Consider the following 12733-nt stretch of genomic DNA (forward strand, 5'->3'; position numbering starts at 1 on the left):
AAGTCCAGGAAGACGGTGTCCACTGCTACCCCTGCATCTAATGATCTGGTGATCTGGTCATAAAAGGCCACCAGGTTGGTCTGACAGGACCTGCCACTGATGAACCCGTGTTGGTTGCCCCTAAGCATGCAGTCCCCTGCTGGCCCCTCCTGGATGTGTACCAGCATAATTTTCTCAAACAGCTTGCCTGGGATTGAGGTAAGACTAACTGGTCTATAGTTTCCCAGGTCCTCCTTTCTCCCTTTTTTGAAGATGGGAATCACGCTGGCCCTCTTCCAATCCTCCAGCACCACACCAGAGCACCATGAGTGCTCGTAAAACCGTGCCAGGGGTCCTGCAATGATCTTGGCCAATTCCTTCAGAACTCTAGGGTGGAGATCCTCCGGACCGGCTGACTTGAATGCATTGAGCCCCTCCACAAGCTCCCTAACTAGTTCCTTGCTAAACCTTGGCCCAGGTGTGCTTCCCCCGGGGCCCGAGGGGGGCCCAGCAGGGAGGTGGCTGTTCTGGTCCCTATTGAGGAAGACAGAGGCAAAGAAATTGTTAAACATGTTAGCTTTGTCATCTGGTGTGATGACCAAATTTCCCAACGCTCCTGCAAGGGCCCCACATTACCCGGGACCTTCTTTTTGCCCCCTATGTATTTAAAAAAGGACTTCTTGTTGTCCTTAATCTGAGAAGCTAGTCCTAATTCCATCTTTCCCTTGGCCTTCCTAACTGCCCCCCTACATCTATGAGTGACTGCAGTATAGTCATCCCTGGTGATGACCCCTTCTTTCCATTGGGTGTAAGCCTCCTTTTTAGCAAGGAGACGTTCCCAGATGCTTTTGGTGAGCCATGGAGGCTTGTGTGCTCTCCTGCTCCCTTTGATCCTCATTGGGATTACCTTCCTTTGGGCTTGGAGGATCGTCTCCTTAAGGAGCGACCTCTTTCCTTGGACACCTGGCTCCCCTCCCCTCCGGGACCTCAGTGCTTCTCCAACTATCCTTCTTAGCTCGGTGAAGTCTGCCCTCCTAAAACCTAGGGCCCTGCCTTACTGCCGGCCTTTTCCACCTTGCGCTGGATGGTGAATCCCAGCAGGCGATGATCGCTGTCGCCCAGGGGGTCGAGCCCCCGCAGCCCCCGCACCAGGTCATCACCCGTGGCCAGCACCAGGTCCAACAAGGCATCTCCCCGGTGGGGCTGGGCACTCCTGGGTTAGATGGAGGTCCTGCACTCTGGCCAAGAACCTGCGTGAGCGGTCAGCCCTGGCTGAGTGCTCTTCCCAGCAGATGTCCGGGAAGTTCAGGTCCCCCATGACTGCCACATCCCTAGCCTTCACTACCTCTGTGAGCTGACCCAAGAATTCCTGGTCAAGCTCTTCTCCCCGGTTGGGAGGCCTGTAGTAGACTCCCACCGTTAAGTCTCTTTTCCCTCGACTGCCTTGTACTCTAACCCAAAGCACTTCAGAGTGCCCCTCCCCTGACTCCTTGCTAATTAACGAGGATGTGTATTCCTCCTTAATATAGAGCGCCACGCCCCCAACTCTCCTTCCTATCCTGTCCCTCCTGTACAGCTGATACCCCTCGACATTCACCGCCCAGTCATGTGTTGAGTCCCACCACGTTTCCATGACCCCCACTATGTCTGGGCTGGTGTGAGCTAGCAGCAGGGTGAGTTCCTCCTGCTTGTTTCCCATAGTACGAGCATTTGTGTAGAGGCATCAGGAGGCGCTACTTCATGGTTAGGGATGCCAGGCTCTGGAATGGGCTCCCAAGGGAGGTGGTGCTCTGCCCTGCCCTGGGGGTCTTCAAGACAAGGTTGGATAGGTAGCTGGCTGGGGTATTATGATCCCAGCATTCGTTCATGCCAAGGGCAGGGGGTCAGACCTGATGATCTGTTCAGGTCCCTTCTGATCCTAGAACCTATGAAACTCAAACTCTCAATTGTTTTGGCAATAACTTCATAGCCTGGGGGCGGAGCCTATGCCCCTGTCACAACACTAGGTAGTGGTGATGCAGTTGAAAGTGATGCAGTGCTGATGCAGTTCAGACTGCCCAGGAGGAGGGGAGAGAGCCATTTTGGAAAGCATGGCGTAAGTTTACAGCCTCTGGAGCACAGCTGGGCTCCAGATGAGCAAAGAGAGCAATATTGGGACACAAGTGAACAACTGACCAGGCAGAGATGGGGTCTCTCTTGAAATCCATGGACACACCATGACCTGGCAGCCTCCAGAGGAAAGCTCAATCCGCCTCTGGATGATCCTTGTGAGTAACGTACCAGAAACTTATCTAGAACCATAGCTTACTGTAATGCAGAAGTGTGGCAAAAGGCTACCAAGCCACACTGTTTGCTCTGAAGTTATTCTGTGATATAGCTCTAACCTGCACCCTTCCCCAAGCCTCCTCTTTGTCACCAGTAAAGGTCTCCACTGTACCAAGCGTGGTGGACTCCTTTTTTATTCCCTTGGCTCAGATGACCAAGGGAAGCTCATTCTTGTGCTTCAGGCTAAAGGAAACTGCCCACGTTCTCGCAGTGGGACAAGCGCCCTCAAGGGCTACACGGCCTGTGTACCCCAGGGGGCAGAGGCCAAAAACAGTCCAGACCCCTGGGTGGTGGCAACAGCAACAGCAACTCCAGGCCTCTGGGTGTGCTCCAGGAAGGGAGTTGGCCAGCTGTGAGGCAGCCCATGGGAGGCACTTGGAGCCTGGTAGGTGGTCGGGCACAGTGCAGTGGGCGGCTCAGTGCAGGAGTGCCCCCTACTGGCCCAGCCACAAGGGTAAATCGTAGATCAGTTAGAGAAACCCAAATTCCCTGGGCCTTGAATGCTGGTGTCTGCCAGAGGGAGAGGAAAAGGGGAAAAGCCCTGTTCAAACCCAGGTCACTCTCCCTTCCAACCTCTGCTCCCTGCCACCATGTGCCACAAGAGATGGGCAAGATGCACCAGGGTCTGACCCAGGACACGGCAGCTCCTCTGTTTTTATGATGAATCAAGTCATAGATTTCATAGACATTAGGGCTGGAAGGGACCTCAGAAGATCATCGAGTCCAGCCCCCCGCCCAAAGGGCAGGAAGTCAAGAGGGGTCATAAGATCCCAGCAAAATAAGCATCCAATTTGCTCTTGCAGGTGTTCAGTGTAGGTGCTTAAACCAGCTCCGATGGCAGGCTGTTCCCGACCTTGGGGACTCGGACAGTAAAGAAATTCTTCCTTATGTCCAGTCTGAAATGATCTCGCAGTAGTTTATGACCGTTCGACCTCGTCCAGGGCCTCACAGCCACCGGCCTGGGGGAGGCATCACAATTGGCCTTTGAAATGGAAATGTCAGGTAATGGCCACTGCCCCCAGGTTGTGCCAACAAACAGTGCCCCAGGATGCGCCGATGCTGAGAGCAGCCTGGAGCCCTGGTATGTGGCTGTGACAGGACCATGGGTGCCTGTGTTGCAGGGAAGCAGGAGTCCAGCCCAGTGGGGACCACGTTTGGGTACGTGGCCGTGACCATGGTCGTGCCTCTGGTGGTGGCTGCTGGAGCCCTGCTGCTGTGGGTTGTGCTGTGCAGGTCAGTTTGGGGCATGTCTTAGGCCTGTTCTGCTAATCCCTGACAACTGCTGGGGGTTGAAGCAGGGACAGGAGCAGGGTGGGGGTGAGACGTGGCCCCAGGTGCTCTCTGGGGGTCGCTCCGAGGGCAGCGGTGTAGAGACCCCCAGCCCACCCCTCTGCACACAGGGTTGCTGTGTAGCCAGGGTAGAAATACAGGGAACTATGACAACCCCGGTGGCCACACAACCCTGACCCAGCTCCAAGTACCCTCCAAACTCACCTCTCACAGCTTGGTGTCATTGTTTGATTGGAGGGGAGGCTGCCTAATGTGTCCTAGAGCAATCCTCTGTTCATTTAAATACCAGGTAGTTCTGCCCAGGCACCTGCAGCCTTCAGGGATAATCACAGCTTCTGACCACCTCTACAGCCATGCCCATGCCTGGCATGAGCTTCGGCTCCTGAGCCCCCTGGCCCTTATCGCTGTCCTTTTTTTGCACTGGCCTCCTGGCCCTTGCCCAAGCACATCTTTCTTCTTCCTCCCTTTTTCTCTTTGGACTTTAAACTTCATTGCCCCTCCACCATCCCGCCCCAGGTCTAGGACTATGGCATGCCCTGAATCAAGGCTACTCGCCTGTCTGTAAATAATGGCGTGCCTCCTGACAATGGACAAACTCTTCTGAGAAAGACAGATGAAACACACTGTGTCCAAACACGAACCATGGCTACCTGTCTGCATGACAAGGACTCTCCCTTGCCTCCAGTGCTATTCCTAATGGGCACCAGCACCCTGTTGGCCTTCCTTCATAGCAGCCCCCTTGCCAGCTAGGAGAGCCCCTGCATTCCCCTTACCCTGCAGCTCTTGTGCCAGCAGCCTCCAGGCCCAAACTTCCCCTCCGGGTTCAAACCCTATGATCATACCCCTCCCTGGCCCTGGCCCTGGCCCTGGCCCGGGCCCTACTGGGCAGGTGCCTCCCTGGGCTGTCCAAGGTGTTACCTGGGTCACATTGCTGGGTCAGTCTCGGGGTGGCTCCCTGCTGCTGGTCTCTGCTGTGCTCCAATCCTGTCTCCTGTGCAAGGCTCTAGCCCACGGAGCTCCAGTAGCACAGCTAGCTCAGTATTAAGGGCTGGCATCAGGTAACTCCCCCGGTACCTGTTCCCTGGCCGCTTTATCCACCTGAGGCTCTCTCTGCTTCTCCTTCACCCTTACAATAACAGGACCCTGTTGTGCTCCCTTGCAGCCCAGCACCTCCTCTCCCAGTCTCAGCTGGGCTGGGACTGGGGCTGGAGCTGTACCTACCTGACACCTTTGGCTTCTGTGGGCCTGGAGCAGGGGGGCACACCATGCTCTGGGTCCCTCAGGTTACCCCAGCACAGACCCTGTGGGGCCATACAGCTGCCCTTCCAGGAGTGGTGCTGAGCCCAGAACAGTGGCACAGAGATGCAGGTAGGCATTGGCTTTCCTCATGGCCCTTTGTCCACGTTCAAATGTCTTTCCTCTTGCAGGCGGCGCCAGGCCAGAGCAAGGAGCTCAGGGCAGGAGCACTATGCAGGTAGGAGCCTGGGGTCCCCTCCCACATACAACCCTGGCTGGTGGCAGTTCCTGGAAGCTGTGGTCTGCAGAAAGGGGGGGCCCTTCTTGCTGGGGGCTGCCTGAGGGGCATGGTGGTCCCTGGAGTAGGGCAGATGCCAGTGGTTCCAGAACCCCATGGCACACAAGCACCTCATTCCTGGGGGGAGGCAGGATGCACCAAGGGCCCAGTGGAGCTGAGGGCAGGTGAGTGACTCTGCCAGGACAGTGACATTTTCCTACTCCCCCCCACCCCCCAATCACAGAGCTCCAGCCCCGTGACCCATCGGACATCTACTGCCGCATCCAGGGCCCTCTGCCAGCAGTGCCTGAAGCTGCTGAGAATGGTATCCCTGCCTTGGCCCTGAAGGCCTGAGCCACTGCCATGCTGGACACACACGGTGAGCCTCTCCCCTCTGCAGGCCAAGACATCAGAGCTGCAGTGACAGTTCCTGCACTCTCCAGGCATCAGGAGATGAGCAGAGGCCTCTGGACCACCTGCAGGACTTGAGCGTGTGGCAAGATAGGGCCCATGTGTCCCCCAACCCTGTGCTGTTTTTCCCTTGCCAAATCCTGCCTTCCAGTCCAGGCAACCTCAGCCTCATTTGGCCACAGAACACACTCCAGTCCTTATCCTCGGTCCACTCAGCAGAAAATCAGGTTTTGGAAGGCCCCAGTCACCCCCTTTCCATGGCCTCTGCCTCCCGTCCAGCCACAACCCAGCCGCCTCGGGGAAACAGAAACCAAAGAACGCAAGTGACAGCCTCAGCTCAAAGGAGTGTCCCACATGGGGCTCGCCGCACCCCTTGGGGTTGGGCTCCACGTGGAATGGAAAACACACCAGAAAGAGCCTGGAGGACTTAGCTTGTCTCCTATGCAGGTCCCAGCTTCTCTTCCCTCGGGGCGGCCTCCTGCGCCTCGTGCCCCTCCAAGAAGGGTTCCTCCCCAGTGGCTTCCACAGCCAGACTGTCTGCCCTGGCTGCAGGCTTGGGTTTATATAGGGCTCCCTGGGTCACATGACCCCTCTACTTCCTCTCCCTGGGGTATCACGCTCTGCCCGCGTCTGGGCCTGAAGCCCCCTCCCCTTGGAATTTTTACAGCCCAGCCCATCACGCAGACACAAGGGTAACCCAGGAAAGGGGGTGAGCTGGTCCCTTACTGCAGAGAGACAGACTGGGGGCAGGGGCGGGGGCAGTGATTTCTCCACAATACCTGTGGCAGGTTCCAGCATGAAGTCTGGTTCTGTGTCAGGGGTCACAGCCATCTTATAGATTCATAGATTCATAGATTCATAGATGCTAGGGTCGGAAGGGACCTCAACAGATCATCGAGTCCGACCCCCTGCATAAGCAGGAAAGAGTGCTGGGCCTACATTACCCCAGCTAGATACACATCCAACCTTCGCTTGAAGACCCCCAGGGTAGGGGAGAGCACCACCTCCCTTGGGAGCCCGTTCCAGACCTCGGCCACTCGAACTGTGAAGAAGTTCCTCCTAATATCCAATCTAAATCTGCTCTCTTCTAGCTTGTGGCCATTATTTCTTGTAACCCCCGGGGGCGCCTTGGTGAATAAATACTCACCAATTCCCTTCTGTGCCCCCCTGACGAACTTATAGGCAGCCACCAGGTCGCCTCTCAACCTTCTCTTGTGGAGGCTGAAAAGGTCCAGTTTCTCTAGTCTCTCCTCGTAGGGCTTGGCCTGCAGGCCCTTAACCATACGAGTGGCCCTTCTCTGGACCCTCTCCAGGTTATCCGCATCTTTCTTGAAGTGCGGCGCCCAGAATTGCACGCAGTACTCCAGCTGCGGTCTGACCAGCGCCCGATAGAGGGGAAGTATCACCTCCTTGGACCTATTTGTCATGCATCTGCTGATGCACGATAAAGTGCCATTGGCTTTTCTGATGGTTTCGTCACACTGCTGACTCATGTTCATCTTGGAGTCCACTAGGACTCCAAGATCCCTTTCCACTTCCGTGCCACCCAGCAGGTCATTTCCTAGGCTGTAGGTGTGCTGGACATTTTTCCTCCCTAGATGCAGCACTTTGCATTTCTCCTTGGTGAACTGCATTCTGTTGTTTTCTGCCCACTTGTCTAACCTGTCCAGGTCTGCTTGCAGCTGTTCCCTGCCCTCCGGCGTGTCCACTTCGCCCCATAGCTTAGTGTCATCTGCAAACTTGGACAGAGTACATTTCACCCCCTCGTCCAAGTCGCTGATGAAGACATTAAAGAGTATCGGTCCAAGGACCGAGCCCTGCGGGACCCCACTGCCCACACCCCTCCAGGTCGAAACCGACCCATCCACCGCGACTCTCTGGGTGCGCCCCTCCAGCCAATTCTCCACCCACCAGACTGTGCAGTCATCCAAGTCACAGCCCCTTAACTAGGAAAGTTTAGGTTGTCTAAACCTAAACTCATGGATGGTCTGGGTTGGCTTGGACAAGGCTGACCCTGCCTCAGGCAGGCTTTGGACTAGCTGTGATCTCTGGAGCCCCACTGCTGTGAGATTCTGAGTTCTTGCATCCTGGAAACCAGACGTGTATAGTCACTCTTTGCTTTATCTCTTTAAGCCAATTTCTTATCCACCAAAGTGGACATTCCCTGCAATCCAGTGCCTACCTGACTAAGTTAAGAGACTCTGATGAGGGACCTTATCTAGGGCTTTTAGGAAGTCCAAATATACTATGTCAACTCAATATCCTTGACCGACCTACTTACTGACACCCTCAGAGCGTGCTAGTGGGTTGGTAAGGCGTGATTTCCCCTTGACAAAGCTGTGTGGATTCTTCCCCAGCAAGTCATGTTCATCAATTTGCTGAACAGTTCTTTTATAATAATAATAATAATTATGGTCTCTCCCAGTTTTTCAGGATCGGAAATTAGGCTCACCTGCATACAGTTCTCTGCATCCCCTCTGTGGCAGGAAGCCACCTTTGTTTCTTCCTAAAATCTCTGTGCTGTGACAATGTGGTTAGGATGGGCCCAGCAGAGGAGATGCACCCTTACCCTATCCCTTTAGGTAACCTGAGCTGGACACATTCCTGAGGCAGGGGGAAACCTGCTCCCTCTGCCTATGTGACAAGAGCACCAAGAGACGCGGCACCCCGTGGTGTACTTAAACCAGAAGTTAATCCCTCGGGAGCAGAACCTGTCATCTGTGGAGAAGGAGCGTTTGGCAATCGTCTGGGCACTGAACAAGCTGAGGCCCCATTTATGGGGGCAGAAATTCACCGTCCTATCGGCCCATGCCCCACTGCAGCAGCTGCAGACGATGCAAACCTCCAATGCCAAGCTGCAGCGATGGGCCCGGCAGCTTCAGGAGTTCAACTTCACCGTCGAGCACACCCAGGGAAGCCAGAACGTGGTCGCAGATGCCCTGTCACGAAAGGACTCGGGGTCGTGGGTCGGATGGACTCAGGCCCGCCTGAGAGAGCTCTGGAGGGGGAGTTCCTTTATATGCTATCAAGTTTTATATGTGTTATTGTTAGGATCAGTATTATGTGTTGCGTCATTTCTCTTTAGGTGTGAAAGGCAACCCTTCCAAGCAAAGCACGCTTGTCTCCATAGCTCTGTAAAGCTAGGTGTCCAAGCTTTTAAAGGAGGGGAGGAAGGAAGGGCAGCAAGCCACCTTTGTTTCTACCCAAAATCTCTGTCTCCCCCAAAACTCATGGCTTGAGCCGTGCTGTAAAAAGGCTTCTCTCCTTCTTCTTGGTCCAGGCCCTTGTATCGCCTTTCTGACCTCAGCAGCCCAGTCCCATAGAAGCCAGCAGTGTTGGCAACTAGCCGACCCATTTAAAAAGCATCGCTGGTGAACTGGGCAGGTGGGCAGGGGCCTTTCCCTCCCCCCACCCAGGGGAACAGGGGGACCACCCCCTGGGCTTTTGTCACGTAGGCAGGGAGGAAAATCCCCCCTCCCTTAGGAATTCAACCCCAGTGTCCCCGGCTGGCAGGGACAGATTCCCAGGGAGAGTCGCAGACGGTGGCATTTCTGCCACAGCTAAGTGCACTGAGAAGCATTTAGCCAATGACAGGTACTTTAATTCTTCAGAGTACAGAAATGACGTAAGGCCGCAGACCCAGGTCCCTTCTCTAGCTGTGCTTAGCAATTACTCTCCAGGCCTCCTCCTAGTAGGCTAGTTTACAAAATGCTGATTTGCAGGGGGAAGGGGGTTCTTAAATGCAGGTTTATATATCTTGTGGCTTCACTGTGCTGGGGAGTTTAAACTAGTCCTGGGGTAGAGAGCACCATGAACACACATGGCTGATACCTTTGTTGTAGCCTGGTGAAAGGTGAAGGTTACCAAGGACTTTCCAGGGCACAAACTAGGCGTGCAGCCACCCGGTGCACCCGAGAGAGGAACGAGAGCGGCTCTGACACCGCCAGGGGTTTCCGTCTCCAATGAGGAAGCCTCTTGCACCACATGCAGCGCTGAGCGTCTGCTTCCTCCCTCTGCTCCTTTCTCGCTCCCGCAGAAGCGCTGAGAAGGGCTCGGCGCGAGGCTGAGGTCGCCCCGGGGCTCTGCACTGCCATGGCCATGCGGGTGTCAGCTCTGGCCATGCTCCTGGCTCTTCCATCCCTCCTGTGTCTGCAGGATCCGGCACTGCCCAGTTCCAGCAAAGCAGAAGGAGGCACGAGTTCAGGTAGGACCTGACTCGGGTTTGCTGCTCCCCCCGGGACCTGGTCCCAGGTGCGGGCTCACTCCATGGCCGTGCCAGAGCCTGGGGGGCTCCAGCACCACGCAGCGCGTCGGGGGGAGGCAGCAGGAGCCACAGGACAGCCGGGGCCGTGCGTGCTTCTGGGGCCAGGATGCTTTCCTGGGAGCTGCAGGCAGGGCGGGATCCCCCTCTGCAACGGAGCGAGCACGCCGTGCACGTGGCCCTATAGCAGCCTACGGGCGAAGAAGTTTGAGTCCTGCCCCGGGGCAGATTCAGTGGGTTTCTGCATCTCTGAATGAGGACCAGCCAGCCACCCTGGGCACTTCTCTCATTTGGAGACACGCCGACTGTCCTGGAAAGCCTAGAGCCAGGACTCGCCGGCTGTGCGCAGCCCGTTGCTGCCTTCTCGCTTGCTCACGGGAGGGGTGTGGTGCACGTGGCCGAGTGGGATTTCCTGTAGCCGAGGCACCTGTGAACCACAGCTTTCTGCTGGGCTGGCAGCATCCCGAACAGGGCAACGCAGGAAGAATCGGCCACGACTGCTCGCTGCCGGGGTAGCGTGCCTGACCTATGAGTCATTATGTCTGCTGGAAAATGTGGTGTAGATAGGTCTTCCCATAACAATAACAGGCTTGTCGTGTGCTCTGTGATGCTTATCTCTTGTGGCTGCAGAAACCCTTCTTCTGCATCGGGGTGATTTTTATTGCCCCCTTGATAGAGCAGGGGACTGTGGGTATGAAATGGGACAGGAAGAGGGTCTGTGTAGGCCTGCGCTATACATCGAGAGAAACTAAATGCCCTTCCTTTAGGTGAGGCCGGAGCCCGGGGCAGTGCATGCAGGGACCCGATGCTGTTGTTTTCTGGGCTATAGCTCCCCTGAGGATAAAGACAGACCCTCCTTCTCCAGGACTGTCTGAAACCCACCCGACAGCTCACTAGACAGCTCTTCTCAGCGACCCCGGTACCGTGGGTCTCCCCAACTCACTTACAGAGGGCAACGGACTGGCTACACGGGTCCTGGTGTGATGCTGAGGGTGGGATGCTATCTTGGTATCCCACCGATAAGGGCCGTCCCCTGCGGGCTGTTTTAGGGGGCTGCGAGGTGGCAGGGTGACTCCAGGCAGGACTGACGGGGGATTCCTAGACAGGGAGCCCCGGCTCTGGTTTCAGATGCAGACGGCTTCGCTGGGGCTGCCGGCTTTCACAAAAAGAGGACAGGGCAAACCACTGTGGGGCCCCAAGACACAATATTTTTGGCAGCAAGGGTGGGCTCTTCATTTGCACTGATGCCTGGAGCCCAGAACTATACCTTGCATTCGATAGCTTCTCTCACTTTTTCCCAGCCGTGCCGTTGGCTCAATCCAAGATCTCACCTACAAAAACCCTCGCCTCTCCCAGCACCGTAAGAAAATCCTTTCCTATTATTAGATCTGTGGATTCGAGAGACTACATATGACACCCAGTTAGTGTCACATAATGATAGTGGAAAAGTGGGCAAGAGAAAGCACGTTCCTTTTTCTGTGGGAGTTCATTCTGGAGCATCGCGGCGGTTTGGATTCGCCCACGCAGTTTCCATGAGGCCATGTGGTTCATTGGGCGAGATACAGCTCATGCTTTGGAAGATCTGTGGGTTCAGATGCTTATGTTGTGGAGGTGTTAACAAGGGCAGCCGGATGGCAAGGGATCTTTAGTGTCTGGCTGCTCAGTCCCCACCATTAAATGGTCACAACCAATGCTTGTAACTGCAGGAGGCTGAACTGTGGGAACAGGATGTCTAGGGGAGCTTTCCCAGGCTTTCGTATATACTGTGGCTATAACTGGTCTATGCCATGTGGAGGGCGGTGGAGTCTCCATCCTTGGAGGTTTTTAAGACCTGGGCAGACAAAGCCCTGGCTGGATGCTGTAGTTGGGGCTGGTCCTGCTTGGAGCAGGGGGTTGGACTAGATGTGACCTCCTGAGGGCCCTTCCAGCCCTCATTTTCTATTACTTTCTCCCATTGAGTCCCATCAGTGAGCTGTACCATAAATGAAACAGGCCCATATACCCAGGTAGCCATGCTTGCACTCCCTGTAGTTATTGTATACTTCCATAGTAGTTTGGGGTCAGAAGGGACCTGAACACATCATCTAGTCTGACCCCCTGCCACTGGCCGGAGCACATGCTGGGATCACACGACCCCAGACAGGTGATCATCCAACCTCTTTTGGAATTTACCCAAGGTAGGAGCAAGGACCACTTCCCTGGGAAGTTGGTTCCAGATCCTAGCCACCCTAACAGTGAAACGGTGCCTCCTAATCTCTAACCTGAACCTATTCTCCAGCAGCTTCTGGCCATTGTTCCTCGTCACCCCAGGTGGTGCTGGGGAGAATAGGGCCCTTCCTATTTGCTGCTGATCTCCCCTAATGACTTTGTAGGCAGCCACCAAATCCCCCATCAGCCTCCTTTTGCTGAGGCTGAACAGGTTCAGGTCCCTTAGTCGCTCCTCGTAGGGCCTGCCCTGCTGCCCCCTGATCATGCGAGTGGCCTCCTCTGGACCCTCTCAAGGCTGGCCACATCCCTCTTGAAGTGCGGCGCCCAGAACTGGATGCAGTACTCCAATTGAGGCCGGACCAGTGTCGCATACAGGGGGAGGATCACCTCTTTGGACCTGCTTGAGATGCATCTGTGGATGCACGACAAGGTGCGGGTGGCCCTGTTGGCTGTGGTCTGGCATTGGCAGCTCATGTTCATCTTGGAGTCAATAATGACTCCAAGATCCCTTACCACCTCTGTGCTCATAAGGGAGCGCTCCCCAGCCTGTCTGTGTGCTGTGGATTCCTTTTCCGCGGGTGCAGCACCCTGCATTTGTCTACATTGAACCCCATCCTGTTACCATCCACCCACTTCTGTAGTCTGTCTAAATCTAATTGCAGCCTCTTGCTCCCTTCGAGCGTGCCTACCTCCCCCCCACATCTTGGTGTCATTGGCAAACTTGGACAGCGTATCTTCCACCCTGT

General features: G+C 55.5%; 1 long non-coding RNA gene across 1 annotated transcript; it reads left to right on the plus strand.

The window, feature by feature from the left end:
• The first annotated feature begins 3424 nt into the window (after positions 1 to 3424).
• On the plus strand, positions 3425 to 6565 carry LOC149867888 (uncharacterized). Its single transcript, XR_016441143.1, has 3 exons — positions 3425 to 3537; positions 5022 to 5068; positions 5352 to 6565. It is a non-coding gene; the product is annotated as an uncharacterized LOC149867888 (long non-coding RNA).
• The last annotated feature ends 6168 nt before the right edge of the window (positions 6566 to 12733 follow it).

Source organism: Crocodylus siamensis, chromosome 3 (assembly GCF_052110815.1).
Source record: "Crocodylus siamensis isolate JL-2025a chromosome 3, ASM5211081v1, whole genome shotgun sequence".
Lineage (NCBI taxonomy): Eukaryota > Metazoa > Chordata > Crocodylia > Crocodylidae > Crocodylus > Crocodylus siamensis.